This window comes from Leptosomus discolor, chromosome 9, assembly GCF_034619465.1.
Source record: "Leptosomus discolor isolate bLepDis1 chromosome 9, bLepDis1.hap2, whole genome shotgun sequence".
Classification (NCBI taxonomy): domain Eukaryota; kingdom Metazoa; phylum Chordata; class Aves; order Leptosomiformes; family Leptosomidae; genus Leptosomus; species Leptosomus discolor.
The window spans coordinates 5522530-5543283 of record NC_141399.1 but is presented as its reverse complement, the minus strand read 5'-3'; positions in this window follow the sequence as shown (position 1 = coordinate 5543283).

The following is a 20754-nucleotide window of genomic DNA, read 5'->3' as shown; positions in this document are numbered from 1 at the left end:
CTGTGCTAATACTCTGCTGCTGCTTTGGTAGCATACGTAGCAGTGTTATCAGGAATATTTAAGATAGCTACTGCACAGAAGAAAATATGATGGACAATGAGTTTTCACCTCTCACTCAGTGCTTAAAACCACATGCCATTGCCATAGCAGCTGGGCACTCTGTGGGAAGGTCTTTCATAGCTCATTCATATACAGGCGATCACAAAAGATTACTTGGATTATTGCGTGTCCTTAAGCAACAGGAAAGCAGTGGATTTGTATTTCGGGCAGTCCCGAATGTCACTATTATTGTCCACACCGTTGTTGTCTACCTTAGCCTGAACTTTGAAAGCTGACTGCCTATCAGATAGTTTCAGAGCAAGCCCGTGTTCTTAATGAGTAAATGAAGTTGCTGTTGCTTTCGTTTATTCTAAGTGTTGAACCCAGCATGGATCTAACCTGGAATAGTCATCTTGAGAATATTGCGGTGGAAAGCAGAGCGTAGGATTTAACACTGGAAATTAGAAGTTGATCCTACTTCTTATACAAAATTGAGATTGACAAAATTGAGGTTTATCTACATAAACCTTTAAACAAAGATGTGGCTCTGAATCAAAATTAGGGACCTGGAGAAATGAAGATGAGGATTTTGTCCTCTTAAAGGAAACTTGCCCAGCAAGACTGTCAGCAGACAGAGCTGCCACAGCGGAGAGCTAAGCACAGACGTTAATGGAGTCAGTTCTTTTTCTGGAGGTCAATTTTGAATAAATCAGGATTGTTTAAAAATGACAATTATTGATTAATTAAATTTATACTTGGAGCTTAGCCCTCTTAGTTTTGAAGAGTCTGTACACCAAATTGGTATGAATGACCAACTGAAAGAAAAAAACCCATAAGCATTATTTAATTAACTGCGGTTCAAATTGGATCTAATGCTAGCAATGGTTTTGGAAGTCTGTTCCCCACAAGTACAAATAAAGGGGGCTTTTGCAAGTCTCTCTCTGCACTCCAGTTCCATAAAGCAGCCTACCCTGTGTCTGTCTGTAGAGAATATGTCCATCTCCAAAGCACCATCCTCAAAAGACATTAAGATGGTCTGAAAGTAGCTTATGGGTCCAAAGGTCCAACAGCAAAATGCACAAAGCTGAATTACATGGCTATACAAGTGATTTCTAGACTTCCGTGAGCGTAACTGAGAGTTAATTGAACAGGGCTCAAGTCTGAAAAAGAAATGCTCAGCGCATAAAGCCAGGAGTATCCGGGTACCTAGACTGATGATACCGCTGCAGCCGGACACCTGATTCACATCGCACCAGCTCACTTTGTGCCAGAGCTAACGTGGGAGCAGGCAGGATCAGGCCCTTTGCACATGGAAGGGAACCAGCTGAAAGAGGGAAAAGGAGTGAAGTTCAAGGCAATGTGATACCAAACGCAGGGGGGCAGAGGCAAGTGAAATAAGAAGTGAAGGGGCTCCACGTTGGCATGAAGTGATATGCTGTCACGGGCAGCTCCCAAGCTGATCCCACGCTTAAAAATAGATTGACATTTATCCAGGAGGTGAGTTTGTTGTTCTGTACCTACAGCATTTTCTATTATGTCTGATAAGGGAAAGAAGATTGGATCTTGGTCAGAAATATAAAAATTCTTCTCCTAGCAGGGGATAATAGCAGGAGAACAGGCACAGAGGACAACTGCAGATTTTAAAGGGTTCAGTGCAGCCCCTGGCAAGGAAGACACATTCAGTGCTGGGCTGAGACGCCATCCCAGGCTCACGGCCAGGCCACCCAGTCTGGTGGGCATCCCGCAGACAGCCACCCCATGTTCTGCCCTGCTCCTCTCCCCTCCATAGTTGTCCCTCTTGGGTCAGTCTGGGCAACCTTTGCTGAAAGTCAACTTAATATCACACAGAAAGTCAATAGAGTAAGAAAGATGGGGCCACTGGACCAATAAAACCCTAATCTAGTGGAAGTATGGGGGTAGAATTGGGATTAGGACTGTAGCGTGCTGTGCACGGTGTAAAGGAGGTGTTAGCTGTTGGGGTGCGTGGGTGTGGGTGTGTGTGCACACACACACAAACACATACATGCGCAACAGATCCCCAGATGGATGTGAAGAGTGTATGTGCTGCCTGGCTTTTGCAGCTGCACGTTGGGTAGTGCAAAAACCTTAACTTCCTGCAAAAATCCAAAGCTCTTTTGTTTCAGTGTATAACTGTTGATCTAAAATGGGAGTCCTTGTTTTCTAATTCACGAAGCTTAAAAGAGCGCTCATTTTATATTAAAATGATAGCCTTTGCAAGAGACCTTCAATCTAATTAAAGCCAGGAGATTAGCATCCCTTAGAATATTTGCAAAGCCTGCAATGGGAAGTTAATGAAATGTGTACACTTTTATAAAGCTTTAATTTTTAATGAAATAATCCAGGACATGGACTTTGCTCCTCTGCCTTACTTGCCTTGTCCAAAACAGACTGTTTACAAACAACGCAGAGGTCTGGGGTGAAGAAAACAGAGGACAAGATAATCAAAAGGCTTCTTCACAACTGCTATAAGCCTGTCTTTTATATCTTCTATTCAGCCTGAGAATTTAAGTATTCCTGATTAATAATAATGGATAAGAGTATCATTTTAGAGTGGCAGTCATTTCTTAAGGTTATGGATATGTGCATATGTTTGTATATATTTAATATAACATTTTTTATATATAATGTAGTGTATACTGTGTTGTGTATATATATATGTACATAATACATTTTATACACAATTATATATGAAACTACAGTGACTGCTCAGGGACCTTAAATAAAGCAAATAAGGCAAAAGAGAGGCCAGCATTGCAAGCGAATGGCTCATATTTTGGAGAAATGGGCTGAGCTCAGAGGTGAGGGGAGCGGCCAGGGCTGTAGCATTCTAGTTCAGAGGGGGTGACCAGAGGCAATCCTAAGCAATTCCAACCACCTTTTAGGCTAGGCTCCTCTAATGATGGCCCCACTCCTCTGTTATTGCTTGAGAAGGAAGAAAAGAGGAAAAAAGCCGAAGCAGAGAGCGAAGCAAGCCCTGTTCAAAGACACATCTGCTGTCCCCGGTGTCACGGGGCTGTGCGCTCCCCAGGGGCCATGCACACCCTTTCCTGGGCTGCTTCAGAAACAGCTACACCGTTAGAGGTATTTATGTATCTGCTTCTTTCACCCTTTACAATACTGTCTCTGACTTTTGCCACCGGAAAGAGCTGGCTGTCGCATTCAGAACAGTAATTTTTTTTATAGCACCAGCCCTACTTTACATTATGTTTACTGGCTCTTTCTGAAACTTAAATGTTAGAATAGCCTAATCTTGCTCTACATTTTAAAGCTGAAAGATAAACCTGTTGTTTAATGAAATCCACAACACTACAGGAATAGTAACCATTGTGTTTCTTCGTTTCAAAGAACGGCTGAAATCTAACATCTGGTGTAACTGTACAAACCTGACCTTAGGTCACAGTAAGTATTGTATTGTTGATGATGGATACGCTTTTTTCATTACCATGCTGTCTCCATTCTTTCAGCATCCATGCTGTGAATCCCCAGTTATAGCCAGGACTATTGATAAATACTGATTTTTAAAATACAATTCCTTTTTTTTTTTTTTTTTTTTACACTTTTAAGCACGCATTGTAAGATTTTTTTTTTTTTTAAATGGCTCTTCTAGTTTGTTGTCAACAATGCACTATTATATGAGCAAACTTTTCTGCATGACAGCTCCAACACACAATGGACAAGGATTATGTGTCTGAAGATGCAGCTATGATCCTAAAAGGACAGTGTCACGAAAAGGTGATCGTCTACATCTAATGCCTTCCCCTGTACTTTCCTCTTCGGATGCTCATTTTCTTAAAGCCCTAGTAGGATTAGGGTTTAAGGTTTAAATTGTGAAGCAGATGTGGACACCTGTGAATGTGTCTTTGCACATCGTTGTTTCAAGATTTGAGCCCCCGTGCAGGAAATGAGGCCCTGCACTCTCCTCTGTGATTGATGTCCTTTATTTCTAAGGCCTGGGGTAACACGGACTAGGTGGGCAACTGTGAAGCAGCTTGCAGTACTGTAACCAGGGCTCCCGGTGAGCCCAGTGATGTACCAGTCAAGAAATGAAGATACTGCCCTGGTAGCTGGAAGTTCTGGGCAAATCTTAACAAAATAAAAGCCACCAGAAGCTCTGCCACTGAACTGGGAGAGAGAGGGCAGCTTTTAACTATGATTTGTTTACTTTGCTGAGCCTATCTGTCCCAGAACCTGTCTCCCCATTTCTCTGCAGCTCTTCAAGAGCCTAATAAGACTCTTAGCACCATAGCTTTAATTTTTTTTCCCCTAAATCTGTGAAAACTCAAATGTATCTTCCAGCCCTTTGGGTGCCACAAGCCCAGGCTCATTCAGACTTGTCTCTTTGGGACAGAGACGCTGACTGGGATTGCTGGACACACCAACAGCGAAATGTTTTCTGTCCTAATCCATACACAAGGTTTTAATGCACATACTGGGTCCTCCCTAGCTGCTAATATTGCTTCGTGATGCAGTAACATCAGAGGTAAAGCAGAATACCCTTGTTCTCACCGTGCTGCCTATGGAGACGTGCAGAACAAAGTTTTGACTCCCTGAAGTCCCTACACTTTCACTAACCCAGCACTAACCAGCATGGAAAATGTCTAAAGGCACGGCATTTACACTTTTAAGAAACATCTATTCATTTCAGTTCTGCCAAAGCTAAATACGTTTATAGATTTGTTCGTAATTATTTTTAGAGTAGAATTCTGTTTGTTTGACAATATCTGAAAAATGAAATACCTGGGGCAACATTGCTGAGTGCAGCTGGTACATTGGAAACGTGGGCAAATACTGGCTGTAATTGTGAGGGGTTTATTTAACGCCTCTCAGCGCAGAGTTAACTCATTCAGTGAGGAGAGCTTGTCTGGTGGGCTGACAGCGCTGCCCTCCACATGAGCTGCCCAACCTGTCCTGGCCATGCAGACGGGGCTGCGCTGCCCAAGGGCTGAGAGCGATGTCAACCTTTGGCTTTTCTCCGACAGTTCAGTTCACCAAAACACACACTGGCACACACACACCACCCCCTCTCAGTGACTACTCAGCAACAGTCATCTTCCTCACTCCAGACGTTCAAGGTTTGCAGTTAAGCGGCATTTTTTCATCCAGCGACCTCAAAGTGCTTTGCAAATATGTAGTTAAACCTTTCTGCCTCCACGGGCGATAGGTTCTGGTCCCTTTGACCTGATAAGCAAGCAAGGGCATAAGGAAGGACCAGCAATCTACAACTTAAGCTCTTTTAAAGGGTTTTTCAAGTAGGCAGTTGACCCACAGGCACCCAAAGTCAGCAATGAAAACACAGGCGTGGGTGAGCCTGGAGCAGAGAGATCCATAGCACCTTCTCCCGCAGCCACAAGCCGAGGACAACGAGTGAAACTGGGCGCGGGTGGGAGCCCACAGCATCCCTGGGATGGCAGAGGGCTGGCGGTGGGTCCCTGGGCCATAAGGATGTGGCGGGCTCAGGACCCGCAGAGCTGTGAACCGCAATGCGTTGGCAGGACAGTTAACAAACCCCCTATGTTCTTCCCACCCAATCTGCACTTTCCATGACCTCTTCCTTTCATCGGTAAAAGTAAATTGAATTCAGCACCTTTAAAGACCCTGTCTGGATCCATAACATTCATAACCATGCTGTAACCATGAATGAAAAGCTAAGAGGGAGTATGGTTTGTATCCAAGGGCTCTTTTGCTTTTTATATGTTTACATGTACCAGCCAATGGTCAGCAAATAAGCGCCATGGCTTGTAATGAAATGTTCGAACCATCTGTTTTAATCTGCGATTTAATTTCACTGTAAAATATTAAAGTTGTTCCGATGGTTGGGTTGGTGTGGCTGCTTTATATGGAAAGGATTGAGTATCCCAGAGCAATTACACTGCACCAAGCACATGCTATGGGTATGATATTCTGTATTGTTATTTTGTTCCATTAAAAACATTAAAAAGCCTTCTTAATACAGCATGACAGAGTTTTGGGTCTCTCTTTTTTGTTAGAAACAGGTAGCAGATGCTGAGGACAAACATTAAGGATCTTTTTGAAAACAGCGTGAGTTTTTCAAAGTGCTAAAAATAAATAAAGTTTAAAAAAGCTAGCGTGCAGCCAAAGAGAGACTGAGGAAGAGGAGCAGAGTTTCACGGCACACAGAGCAAAGCGCCCCAAGATGATGGTCAGCATGTGGCAGTGCCTGTGTGACAGCGGCTGGTTGTTCCCCTGGCACTGTAGCAGCTTTTGCACCGTCAGAAGGTAGCTGGGAGAACGGTGCCAGCGCTGCCTTTCCTGCCATGCTGCGGCTCATCAGGGCGATGGAGAGGCACTGTGCCCTACTGCCGTCTCCTGCAATGCACTACATTAACAAAACAATCATTCCTTACATTAGTAAAGCAATAAAGTAAAGCTAAGCCGTGTGAAATTATTTTACATCACTTCTGACATTGACTTTTTGCCTTTACCAGCAGCTGCATTACGGCACAGGATTAAAATATCTGCTCTTGTTTACGGCAGCGCTAAATTTAGGCAGCAGATCCCTCCTTTCTGTGCTCCCACATCACATCCATGCTCGATCTCTTTGGGCCACTAAAGAGACAGTGGCTGAGAAAGGAAGAAACCCGCTCACAAACAATTATTTCAAATTATTTCCACTTCTTTTTGGCAAGTGGGCAGGGTCAGAGCAGTGTGCTGCTGGGCAACCACCTTTCTTATTTTCCTATGGCTTGAGCGCTTATATTCATGCGTGCTTTGCCATACCATGATGTCTTGAGATAGTTTTCACTTTAAGGAATAAATTCACAAATGCACTCCTTTTTTCTAGGTCAACCAGCATAGCAGGCCCGTGGGTTGGCTTGAAAGGACAGCCAGAGGTTGTTCTGCCAGCAGGTACAAGTTGTCCCCCTGCCCCAAATTTCATATGTGACCTCAAAAAGTCCCGTCACTCTAAACGAGCAGCATCCCATGCCATGGTCCCACTCTGCCTCGCTTCTGGGCTGTCTGTCTGACGGCTGGGATGGACGCAGGGCAGTAACGAGGCGCTTGTGTTGGTGCCACTGGCATACCCAAAATACAGAGCCTTCCTCCACGTGCTGGGACTCCTGTGTCTGTTAGGGGTCTGGTGAGAGGGACACGCACACACATTTCCCCTGGCAGAAAGTCCCCGTCTCGGAGGCGGGAAGCATCGCAGCCCCATGAACCTTGTGCTTTAGCTCATCTAAAGCCCTGTGGGGAGTCGGGGCTAATTAACTCGGCGCCGTGGCATCCTGACACCACTGTATGGCTTCTGGGACCCAAGCTAGTATTTCTACCCAGCAGTTTGCTGCGCTACGTGATATATTTGCTTGGCCAATGCTTGCTCGGGGGGTCCCCAGAACAGGACAGGGAGAGGCAGGGACTGTGCACACCGGCTGCCCCCCGCCACCGGACTCGGCAGCAGTCGTTCTCCATTGTACCCACGGCCACGTGTCGCTCGGTGTTATTTGGAGTATGGGCTACTTGCAATGCATTTTTCTTGAACATAAGCTGGAAATTACTGATTTTTGCCTTACACAGCTAGTATAAAAGCACTAATGTCCTAATGAAGAGTCTCACTTAGCTAAATGCTTCATACAGCTGAGTAAAACAAAGAATTTTACTAGAGCTTAACCCAGTCGTTAATAAGCTTTTTAACCCTGACCTTTCAAATCAATGATCTACCACTGGTTTTACCTTTCAAGAAGGAATTCCATTTTCAAGTGATAAAACATATTTTGCACTCCTTACAATCTAATGATTATTCTCAGCGTTACTGGATATATGAGGCCATCAAACCATTAGAAGGTATAAAATGTATTAATGTACAGCATTCACGGCTACATTTGCTTTAGAGTCAATAAAAGGGAAACAATTTATAAAGGGCATTTATGCTCATTACAGAATATCGATAGATTGTTTCTCCCATCGTTTCTGAAGTATGAAGGACTCCCTTTCGTGATGGATAAGAGAGGATTTGCATAAGCTCTTTGCTTACGCCCTGAACCTCTCCAGCACGGAGCTGTGTGCGGGGGTTTGCGGCCAGGCTTTGGGCTGGGATACATGCAGGGTGGGACCACGCTGGTACCCACAAATTCTTCCTTCACAAGGGACTGAGCATCTCAACTGGGGGGTTATTCACAGCAGCCACGTGAAGGCTTTACAGACAGCTATGGTACTTTCGGCACCAGCCATGAATTATCACAAGGCTGTGGGCAATTTGGATCGAGGCTGGAAAAGAAGGAGGGAATTTATTTGTGAGGAAGGTCAGGGCTGGAGTACAGAAATGATGGCAGAGCTTTGCAGAGTACCTTCCTAAGCAGTAGGAGGACTAGAGAGGCTGCTTGACATGTATGTGGAAAAAAATGTAAAGGAATTATGTGTGCGGTAGAAGAGGATATAGGAGCACCGGAACTATGGCAAGAGGCGGAAATTTCATAGTTTCTCCTAGTGACTAACTCAATTAACTGCAGAAATAAAATCTATGAAGAGACGAGTGATTAAGGCACTGGCCTGAGCCTCAGCAGACCTGGATTCGGTTCCTGGCTCTTTTCAGATTTCTGTCTGACTTTTGGCAAGCCTCTCCAACTCTCTGCGCCTTGGTTTCCCATCTGTTAAAGAGCAATAACAGTATTTCCTTTCTCTCCTGCCTGTTCCAGCAGTAAGCTCTTCTGGGCAGGCACTGTCTCTCTCACAGTGTGCGTGTAGGACTTTGCCCGCTGGGGTTTCCAACCCTGCACTAAAGGAGGACATACAGGGACAGGGAGGGCCATGCCACAGAAGCCCACTTATTTACAGTTTCTGATGACTAGGGGACTAAACAGTATGCTGCAACTTGTTAAACAGATTTCTTAATATCGGTTCTTCAAGGACAAATGAAAAAAAATATCAATCGGTAAATTAGAGAAGGAAAGTTAACATCTCTGTTAAGATTTATAAGAGTCTGAACTTATCTTCCAAAGTAGAACTACCACAGTTTGAGAGAATGAAGAAAACATTCATCACAGCACGAAAGCAGAGAGTTGGCCTTCTCCATTTCTGATCTTGCTCCTCCACACATCTGTCTTCTCTATATGGACTGACCTTTTCAAGGTTTCTCACTGACAAGCCGTCGTCTTGATGCGCATAGTGGCTTCCCGTGCATGCATATGCTCATGCCCATCTGGTAGGGTGAAATTGTGCCCGCTCACAGGCGCGCACACACACGCGCGCACACACACACTGCAAGCGAGACTAGGTAATATCAGTTGCAAAGCACTGGTTGAAGAGGACAACCAGCAAACACAGAAAAATAAATCTCAGCTGCAGAGACTTTCTGGTAATAAGCAGTCCCAATTAGAAATGCAAATGTCACAGAGAGGGAGCATGTCTGTTGACAGTAGACTTCAAGGAAAGCTTTGGTTTTAGTGCTAGTAAATTAATCTTTAATTATGAGCACGCCTCACTTCTGAAAGAAGTGCCTTGCACATGCTGAACTGACAGCATGTGAAAGTTTCAGGCTGTTGCTTTCTTCTGTCAAATGAAACGTCTCACCCCCAAAAAGCAGAGGAGAACCTTGTCGGCTGGTGGTGGATGTAGTGCTCTAGTTCAGCTTGAGCTGGGGCTGGCCGGTGTCATTGACTCTCCAAATGGCCAAAGCTGATATTAAGACAGCATGGCTCCAATGCTCTTGATAAATATACATGTCTAGACAAAGAACTATCAAGGTCTGGGTTTTCCAAGGGACTGCATAGAACAGTCCTTGCTCCTGCAGTCCTTTCCTTCCCTGGCTTGGTTGCCTACCCTCCATGTGGAGCACATCTCACCAGCAGAGAGAGATGATCACAAGATGCAACAGTAAACGTTTCTTCAGGCCAACGATGAGAATGTCCAACACCTCCACTCCCGTGCTGGCTGGACTATTAAAATAACATTTCCACTTCCAAGTAAGTAAATAAATCTCACTGGCAAGTTTGTCTTGTGACAGCCAACATTTTGTCTCCCCAAGAACTGGGCTGATGTCCTGCAAAGCTGAACACCCAACACTCTCAAACCTAAGTGCAACAGCCAAAAGATACACCAGAGCCATCTTCTGAGGTAGCAAATACAATGAAGCAAGCAAATATGTTCTAAAAATCCTATTATTAAAGTTACAAAAACAGTTTAATTTCTTAACGTTTGAAGATAGGAAACCTTGCTGTGCTGCTTTTGCTTTTTTAGCCTAGAGCTAAACCGCTTTGCCCCAAAAGCTTTGTCTCCCGAAAGAGGCCACGCTTCATACCCACCTCAAAAGGCCCAGAACACCTGGTTTCAGGCACAACAGGAAGATCAGAACATACCTTATCATAAATATGCATATGTGACACAAGAGCCTGCTGCCTTCTTGGAGAGATGCCATAATTGATGGAACAAAGTACAACAAAACTTCACATCACTGGTGGATCAGAAGAACAGAGGTAACTGAAAGGCTAGAAAATTACAGGTTTACTGACATTCTGCTCAACCTTACCCATTCTTTATTGAAAAGAGATAATAACTATCTATAGGAAAGCTGTCTTAAGGTTCCATTCATTCCCTTTCGCTAGCCCAGCTGAGAGGTGCTATAATATAACGCACACCGGCATCTGGCATGTCATTTAATTACACCTTCAGCTTGCTGGGAAAATGTTTGAAGTGTCAAGGTAAGCAAACTATAAAAATATATTTCCACGGCTACAGGAGAGCTCTGGCAGTGGCAAGCAGAGAAGACGGGGCCTGCTCCAGCCATTACTCTGGGTCTGTGCGAGGAAGGTGAAGTAGAGGAGTCTAATTCATGAACAATTATTGCCCTTTGATAAGACACCATCTGCTTCCAGCAGCCTGGCTCCAATTCCCCGACAGACACCCGGGACTTCTTCTCCAAATAAACCATCAGTGTATCAGGAAAGCAGTACCATTGGCTCCAGTGGAGTTGTGCCGTCTCGCATCAGCACTGAATACGCCCCAGTCCTTTAACAAAGAAGAAAAAAAAAATGTCAAAAAGGCAGTAAAATGCCAGTCACCACCATGGAAAGAGCGAGGTTTGGGGCTTGTTTTACCTCGTCAACCAGATATATGTGCTCTGCTCAACAGCGAGGGGCTGTCAGACATCACCTATGGTAGGGATGAAGGTAGACCAGTATAACTGTACTAGTGGGCACTTGCTAACCAGTGGTGTCTTTCACCCCGACCTGAGTGAAGAAGCTCTTTTAAAGAGTACGAGCTGACCAGCAAACCAAAGAGTCAGGCGTTGGATTTCCCTAGTGAAGCCCAGTGTTACCCTCTACTAGCCAAGGAGAAGCCCACACCCCCATGAGCTAGCCAGCGGTTGAAGACTTCCAAGGTTTTGCCACTCCTGTGTTCCTACAGTGCTATGTTTGTACGAGAAAAAAAAAAAAAAAAAAACCTCTCATTTCATTAGAGGCAGCTCTGCTGAGACAGTTGCCCCCATCCCGCAGTGCTGGGGGTACTCGACTGCATTTTGTTCAAGCTCTGCCAGCCCCGCTCCTGCAGCACCCTTCTGGAGACAGCCAGCACCCTTCTGCTCCACTCCTCTCCGTGACTGCTTTTGAGTCGCCGCGTATTTAAAAGCTCAGTTCTCGTTGTCACTGCCACGAGGTAAGACCGGCCTCTCCAGCGACGCTTCTTCTGGGCCTTGGTGCTGTACACACGAAGGGCAGGAGTGGGGGGGGGGGGGGGGGAGGGGCTCAGCATCGCCCCCCAGTTCAGGCCGCACAGTGGTAAAGCCGCAGCTAACCTCGCCGCCTGCTAAACCAGGGATGACCCCTGAGCCTTTGACCCTGCAAGCCAGTGAGACAAAGCAGAGTGCATTAGGGCTGGGCTTGTTACAAGTAATCGAGGCGAAAGAAATAAATCACATAATTTTTCCCTTTGTGCGTTGGGGGGGGGGGGGGTGGGAGGAAATGAGAAGAAAGTTCAACGCAGATATTAGTCACCTTGTTTTGTTCTTACTAATGGAAATTTCTCAGAAACCAAAATAAAGGGTGTCGTACAAGAACCTGAAGAGAATAAAATTAGCTAGAACCCACATCCTAACTTTTAAACCCAGCGCGTGAATGCAGGTGTCTGCAGCTGAGCATGGTATTTTTGTTTCAGCTCATCCGAGGTATGAGTCATTTCCATCAAAAGAGGAGGATGCCTTGATCTGTGCGCGAGCGAGCGCTGGAACAGCAGCTGTTGGAGCAAACACAAACATCCACGCCAAGGATTGTGAGGATGGAGTTTATCTAATATGTAAACAACCACCTGCTGCAAATGAGAAATTATACTCACATCCACCTGAATAAGACAAGTGTATGTTGGGGAAAAATGAAGAGACAGATTTGTTATTAATTTGTTGGAAGTTTTGAACAAAACATCTCTTTTGCAACAGAATAGTAGGATGCACAAGGCAGTAGTACTCCTTGCCCCAGACCTGCTCAGCAGCATTTATTTTGCCTAAGTGATTTTCTTTTCTTTGATAAGCCTTGTGGAGATGAAAACACCAACCCAAAGAAGATAATTAAAAGCTAAATGAAACCACATACAGCTGTGCTACTACATGTCTAATGAACATGCAAATATATACATTTGACAAGGACATAATGCAGACTGGCTGCCTTGAGTGGTGAGTACAGATTTCCAAGAGCTGGAAATGCTATTGATTATAACTGAGCTAAACTTCCTGACTCCAGACTTCAAAGATCAGCCTCAATGTAATCATCACGCAGCGTAAGGGAACGTGGCTGCAGGGAATTGTTGAATAATGGCTTGGGGACCCTAATGTTTGCATGTAGGGTGGGAGATGCCCTCTTGGCTGCTCTGTGTAGGCTCCTCGGCAGCCAGGACCAGCACCATTTAATCTTCCTCGCATCTTGGCATGCTCTGTCTCGCTGTCAATTAAGATTTTGGAGCTGTGGGTTTTAGCTGGGATATTTATTTTTGCCTTCCCACTTCACTTGGCAAGACGCTGATATGTGGAGGACACGTTTCTGGGAGGCCCAGGGCTGTAGGTAGCACATAATAAGGCAAAGCTTCTGGGAGCCTACGAAACAGAAGGCACGAGCAGCATGGAGAGGTTCTGCTCTGAGGGTCTGCTGACACGTCGGCATCAAAGACGACCAAATCAGATTTTTTTTTTTTCCCCCTTATTAGTTAAAAAACACCCAGCTAAGAGTAACTCCCCAGCCCACCCAGAGAGGAGATGAACGAGTTGGGGCTCAGCCCTGGGCAGAGCCAGACCCAGTCCTCCCTGCTGCTGCCTTGTGCCCCCCACACCGTGATGGGGACACTACAGAAGCACAGCAAAGTTCATTCCACCCTCCGTGATGACCACAGAAAGGGCACACAGCCTGGAGGATGGCCGTGGCCAGGAGGAAAGCATGGAGAGATGCAGCACAGCCTTAGACCTGGGTGAAGATGGCTGAGCCACCGGGGCAGCCGAGAGAGAGGACACCTACGGGAACCAAATTTGTGCTGAACACAATGGTTAGTGCATAAAAATTAATCAAGTACTACAATGACTTGCTTTATTCATAATACTTAATGGTCATGTAATAGGAGTTTTTATTCAGCAGTTAAAGTTCATAAGTGCAGGTTTTACATGTAGAAAGGTATTATGCTGATAGTTTAATTACACACCTTTCTGCACACCAAAGGAAATGGGTTATGCGGGTTTTATAATTAAAGAAGGACTTCTGAGGGGAAATGAACTTTGCAGTTAGCAACATAATATTTGATTTTTATCAGATGTTTTTGTTTTGCATTTGCCAGCACTCAGTAGTGCTGTAAACAGGTGAGAACGCGTCAAACTGCACGAGGTGTCGGAGGGAAGCTTCGAAAACGCAGCACAAAGTAGAAATACTTAAAAAATAGCAAGGGTGAGCACGAGGCATAAACATCACGTGTTTGGAAGGCTCTCCAGAGCTCTGCCCATGCAATTATATGCAGCACAAGTCTGTCCAGTATGTCTAGGAAACAGGGGAAAAACCCCCCAAACTGAATAAGTAAATGAAAACTAAACCCTACTCCTTGCCAAAATAATAAGAAGTTTTACTTTTTGTTTTTCTTATTTTTGTTCTCAATAAATTTCATGGCCAGTGAGTATAATTTTCCCCTCCTGCACGCCTACGAAGGTGGCAAAGCCAAAAACTGTGATGGATGCCTGCGCGCGCGCGGTTGCTGTCGGAGTACACAGGGCTGCTCCCTGCGTTCAAGGCAAAGACGGGCACGAGCCATGACCAGGCCAAGGCCAGCTCCTGCCTCCCTTTAGCGCCTGTGGGGACATCTGTGCTCAACATGGTGGTGTCGGGGAAGGCAGCAGTTTTAGGGCTCCTCCCTTTTCAGGTTTTAAGAGGCTCTGCTTAGCATAGCTTCGTTCCTAAATACATATCAAAGCCCATAAAAAAGTAGATGTGGGTATACACACATATATAATTACAAACTGCTTGGAGAAATCCGTTTTTCTAACACAGCAACACTGCACCGACCAGAAAAGAAAAAAAGAAAAAAAAAAAAAAAAAAAAAGGACTTTCCAAAAACAATAAGCAAAGGCAAGGCCTGAAATATTTGGAGTACGCCCTTTCCTTTCTGGCAGACAGGAGAGCGACTGCCCTGGATATTATGATTTGCTGGTGAAGGTGGAGTCCAGGTGACGGCAGATGACGGGGCTGCCCTTGCTGGCAACAGCCTCCTCGGCCACTCTGGACCGACCAGTGATACTTGTGATCAGGCATCTCGCATCCAAATACAGAGGAATAATTTCAAAATCCTTTTAATTGGAGTGGACACTCAATAATTACAACAGGAACAGCTGTGTAAAGGGTGTATCCAAATATAACTGGACATTTTTTTTTGACTTTCATTGGCCGACTGCATAAATTAATGACAATGAGAAAGAACTGTAACTGTTTTTCTTATTAAATCCATACACTTTGGCTCCACTCATCATCGTTAACATACTGTTGAAAGCTGTTGCTGTGTCTTTCAACCCTCATCCCGCAATCAAGCCCTTGCTGCACTGCTGTGGGTTTCAAAGTCACTTGTTTAAAAATAGAACGTGGGTTTGTTGTTTTTTTTTTTAAAAAAAAAATCTGACTGCCAACTGAATGCAAACAGGTAAAAACTAACACATGCAATTGTCAAGTGTCAAATCCAGGTCCTCAGCCACCAGGATTTACAGCTCCTGGCGAGTGGGGCTCGCACCACTTTGAGGCTGCGTTGCCTACAAGCAGAAGTTGTGCAAATAAACATACACTTCATTTTCTGTAAGTTACACTGTGCTTTCTGGGTGCATACGCGTGATTCGTTCTGTGTAATCTGTGCCCTTAAACAAAAGACACGGTAAGCCTGGAGCTAACAGCTCAGCCTCCACGGGGCAAATTCGGGGTGTACCCAGGGTTACAAAGATGCGCTCCATGATATCCATTCCTACCATTTGCATGAGTTCTTCAGCCTTGCAAAAGAGGATACTGTTCCAATTATTATTTTTTTTAAATCTAACAAGGGTAATTATAACAGGATTAACAGATTTTTTTTTTTCCCCCACTGCCTCATATCAGAGAGAGCATTATACCAGACTTACGACTAGGCGCGTTTTTACTGTATATGGCAATGTATTAAAATGAATGTATAGCTCAAACACATTCATCATCCATTGTATTGTTTTGTAGAAACCATTTCTCCCATGAAGGGCAACCACATGTGAAGGGAGAGAGTCCAAGTAAGTATTTGGTAAACATTCGGCAGTGAGAGACAAACAGCGCTGTGCAATCGCACCATCTTACTTCAAATACCCACTCGAAAAAAAAAATAAAAGTCATTCCCTAACAAGCCAAGCCTGGCTCCCTAAACCGGGAGGAATCGCAACGCTGGTAAACTTGCTGAAATATTTTTACAATTTTATTAGAGGTTTTAATTCAGTGCTTTATCTACCTCTGTTAGTCTGCAAAATAGCTTTAAATATTCAAGTGGTAATTAATGAATCTTTTATGTTGCAAATCAAACATTTTCATCTGTGCTGTGGTACAGTGGCAGCGAGGAGGAGGGGTTTAAAGTGTAATTGTTTCTACTGTTCCCCTCGCAGTGCTGAATGCCTTTTTACCCTTTATTATATCATTGGCTTTTGCTTCAGTTCATCAGCGCTTCGCCACATCTTATCGTTCGATATTTGCTGTCTGTTTTTTTTTTTTTTCAGTTCAAGATTTCTTACTGTGCCTTTGCCAGAGACATTCCTAAGGAGATGGAAACTCTCTGAATGTGGAATTTTCGCATGAGTGCAAAATAATAAAAAGCATGTGTGTATTAAAAAGGGATCAACTTAATGGGAAATGAGCATTGGGTTACATTAATATTCTATTACAGTAAAAATCATATTTAATAAATTTTCTCCAGATTTTTCAGAATCTTACTGTATTTTTCTAAGTCGTATGCCAATCCAAAGAACCAGGGTATATGATACATTTGATTTATGTTAAGTAAATAACCTGCACAGCCCATTTTTTGGTTTAAAAAAAAAAAATATTAAGTGTAGAAACACACACCAGACTGAAATGTGTGCTTAGTTTCCATCTGCTAGGAGGAATAGTGTTGGTCTTGTGCAGCAGAAAGCCTTTATAAACAGTATTCTATTTTATTGATGCTATATGTGGATTTTTATGTTATGTGGCAAGAGCAGGAGAATGAAAACATTGTAATTTATCCTAAACCGTAAAATTATACTAGTACTAAAGTAATTACTTCACATATTAAAATACGGTTTCCTTTACTTTCTTTTGTCATCACATAAAATTAGGCGTTGAGCGCTGCAGCGCAAAGGGGCCGGAGCTTTTCTTGCCTTCACAAAGGATTGACACATCCTTGATCGTACACTCTACCACCCGACCCTTGTTGTTCTCTGACCCTAATTAATATTACACTCAGTGACATTTATGTATCAGAGCAATAAGCTAAACAGGAAACAATTTATGTCACCTAAAGCTTTTTAACAAATCGATGCAACTATTTGTAATTGCTTGTTTCACAAGATTAAAAGTACTCAGCCTTGATCTTCGCCCACAGTTTTGTGGCCAACATGACCTGTGCTTCCGTTGTAAAATAGGAGTGTTGGTGATCAGCACCTATTTCCATCAAGTAATCCATATTGCTAATATTTCTGGAATTTTAATGTAGTTACAATTTATAGCCGATCAAATGTGGTTACCTAAATTGCTGTTGCTAGTAGACAGTTTAACTGTCTTTATTAATTACAGTATAATTTAATGTTTGAGTACAGGCACTTGTGTTGGTCATTTTTACAGCCAAAGCAGTTATGTGCCTTATGACGAACCATTTTAGCATTTTCAATGGAAATTTGCTAATATGATGAGTGATAAAAATGTCAAACTCTGGTAAATAATGGTTATTGCTTTGGCTGGAATTAATCCTTGAAAGGACGGTTACCTTCAAATTAGCATTACAACTTGAAGAAAAAAAAAATGTTTTTCAGGCTTTCTGAGATGCATAAAAAACAGCCACTGAACTCTTCTAAATAAATACATACGAAACCCCACAAAGCGTGTGTTTTTTTTTTTTTTCTTTTCCTCCACGTAGCTACAAGAAACTTCCTGCGGAATAAAAAGGGAGGAGGGGCTATTTTTTGTTAAATACCCCAAGGTGATGTTGTTTACCATTTCTAGCTCACGTGCTTTGAAGGTATCCAACAAAGCTAATAAAATGGGGCAAAAGAGAAGGACTTCGCCACGCCTCAGCCCTGGAGGTTTGGGGCAAAACTGGGTGCGGACAGCACAGAGGCTGAGGGTCCCGTCCCACCCCGTCGGTCATCGCCGCTGGGGGAGACGGTGCGTCCTTGCCACCAACATGGCAACGCGAGGATGCTGAGCACTTCGACGTGGCGGAGTTAACCACCGCCGCAACGAAGCTGAAAGATAGCCCTGATTAACACACCATTAAACAAACGTTTAACACCATCGCTGAAGACGGAGCCTGATTAATAGGTCAAGAAGGGCTAATTACGCTTTGTTGTGAGGAAGGGTGTGTACGCGTGCCTGCGCGTGAGCGAGACGCACCAGCGATCGCTAGTCCCTTAAATTAGGCCAATAACGTGAAATTTCTCATCCTCTGGGATCAAGGTGAAAGTCACCGTTCAGATCACCCGCAGAAAGCAGCTGGGTGCGCGCGGAGCCCATCGGCCGCCGTGGCCTCCTGGGCCTCCAGCTCCTGCGCTGGGACCCCTTTATCTGCTGCCGCTTTTCCCTCCAGTGCAGCAGAAACCCAGGAAAACTATGCACTGGCTCTGGTTTTCTTTGGAAACTGCTCAGAGACGCGTTGCCTCACCACTGACCATAAAAGTGCTTTTCAGCTGTAGTGGAAAACAGCGCTTCTGACTGGAAAAGGTTTTTCCCAGCTGGCTGTTGCTGGCGGCAGCGCCGTGAAGCAGGAAGGCATTTTGTGATGTTCCACGATACGGGAGCCAGGGAGGAGAGATGAGATTAGGAACACAAAGATGATACAAGACGCTGAGAAGAGCCAGGCTCCCAGCCACTGCTGGGCAGGAGGGGAAGGGCCCGATCCCGCTCCTCAACGCGGTGCCAAGTCTCTCAGCACAAGCTGTGTTTGGCACCTACCCCAGCAGCTCCTTAAAGCAGAGGCCACAGAAAGCTGGCAGGTGACAAACACCACGCTCGGGCCTCTGAGCCACCTTGCCCGTGCTGAGAGATCTGGGGAGCTGGAATAGCCAAGTCATCCGTGATGGTTTCGTAGCTCGTGACCTGCCTGCAGCGTGGTGACCTGTACGGGGACACGTTGTCCTCAGCCAGAGGAGCCGAGAGCCCCGCTGGGACTCACTGCGGGACACGTGCCCCTACCTGGAGCTGACCCTCCCACCCACGTCTGAGAGACCCAGAGCACCCCTGACAAAACAAATACCAAGTTCTGGCCTAACACCCTGTGACTTACGACAATATTAATCCCAAAAGTGGGACCTCTTCAGTTTACTAAAATCTCACTAGTGTTAGAAGTGCAATACACAACCAAACACAAATTTTATTCTCTGAATTTTGATTATTAAAATGTACCAGTCAATACCACTTTGAGACACATATGAGTGTGCAAAGATTCCCCCCCCCCCCCAAAAAAAAGTAGTTATCTGGTATAATTTTATGATAAGAGTATTTTTATAAAATCATTTGTACTAATTTAAGCATTTATCATTATATGCAAAAAGATTTCTTGATGAGAATATTATAGACGGTGCATGTTTTTGACATTAGCATTTTATTTGGATGACTAATCTTGCAGATGTGAAATTTTAATGAATTATTCATGAAAAATCTCTCCTCTGAAATTTCAGTTTGCTGCTAATGCTAGTTATTAAACATTTTATTTTTCTTTATAAAACTTGATGAAGAAAATAAATGTATGCTTACTCAAAAGAAAAGGTGGGTTTTTCCTTTAAAGTTTGTCTCGGGTGACAGCATCACTCGGAACTTTGCTCCTCATCGTTGTGTGGCCCAAGAGGTTGATCCTGCAAACCCCTTTTTGCATACGTGCGATGCGTGTCCGACCCTTCCTACCGAAGGAAGGAAGCTCCCGTTAGGGCAGCGCACTGGGAAGGGTTTGCAGGATGAGGCCCCAAACCCCTTTCTTTGGTGCTTTCCTCCTTGAAGTAGAGTCCAATGAGAAAGCAAAGACCCTCAACTCCCCGTGACCCCAACGGTCAAACGCTGATGGACTCTCTTGGAAGAGTGGCTGAATTCTTCGAGTGGCAGCGTCCTCCTCGCTTCCAGCGCTCAAGGCTCCAGCCACCGCCCTGTCCAGACCGGCCGTGAAACCACCGCTAAAGGGTCTTGCACTGGGACGCGGTTGGGGGGAGACCCAAGATCGACGAGCCCGTCCATGAACGTGCTGGGACCCGGGTGAGACGCAACCAGCTGCTCCACGGGTCAGCGCTGGGGCCCGGGGGAGGCGACACGGGAGTCAGTGGAAGTGGGGGGGGAGCAACACAAAAACGTAGGACATGGCAACTTGCATTACCAGTGTGAACAACCAGCATTTTTATTGCATTTGAGAATGCTATAATGTCAGTAATTAGTACTGACTACACAACATTTTTTATTGTCTGTATCAACAGACATGGAATGATGGAATTACAGTTGATGTAAGGAATGAGTTTCTTTTATGCCTTATCAAAAAAAAAAAAAAAAAATCTTGTTACTGGCAGCACATACACACAAAGCACCATGCTAACAGTCCGGACTGTACCATTTTCATCAAGGCTTATGGGTAGAAGATACTTGTTACCTGTTCTGGGCCCATTAAAATGCAGTCGTTAACTGCAAATTCACCTCGCAAGACTAGAATACTAAATGACTTCTGAAACAGCTAAAAACTCACTCCGAGTTCATTAACCAAAGGTACCAAAGGATTTCAAAAAGAGTTGAAACACATCGTTGGTTTTTTCCATGCTATAATGAACGTGAGATTACCGGCGATCTGAAAACTACAATAGTTCAAAATTATTTTTAAAAACTTTATATATATATATATTTATGTATGTATATATATAAAATATCTAATGATCTGCAAATATTTGTAGAACCAGAATCCCTGCCCTGGTCTCTTCCCAAAGCGGCAGCTCCAGGAGAGGGGAGGTGCAGGACCCGCGGCGGGACTCTTGCGAGTGAGAATCAAAAAAGGTCATATTTTTTG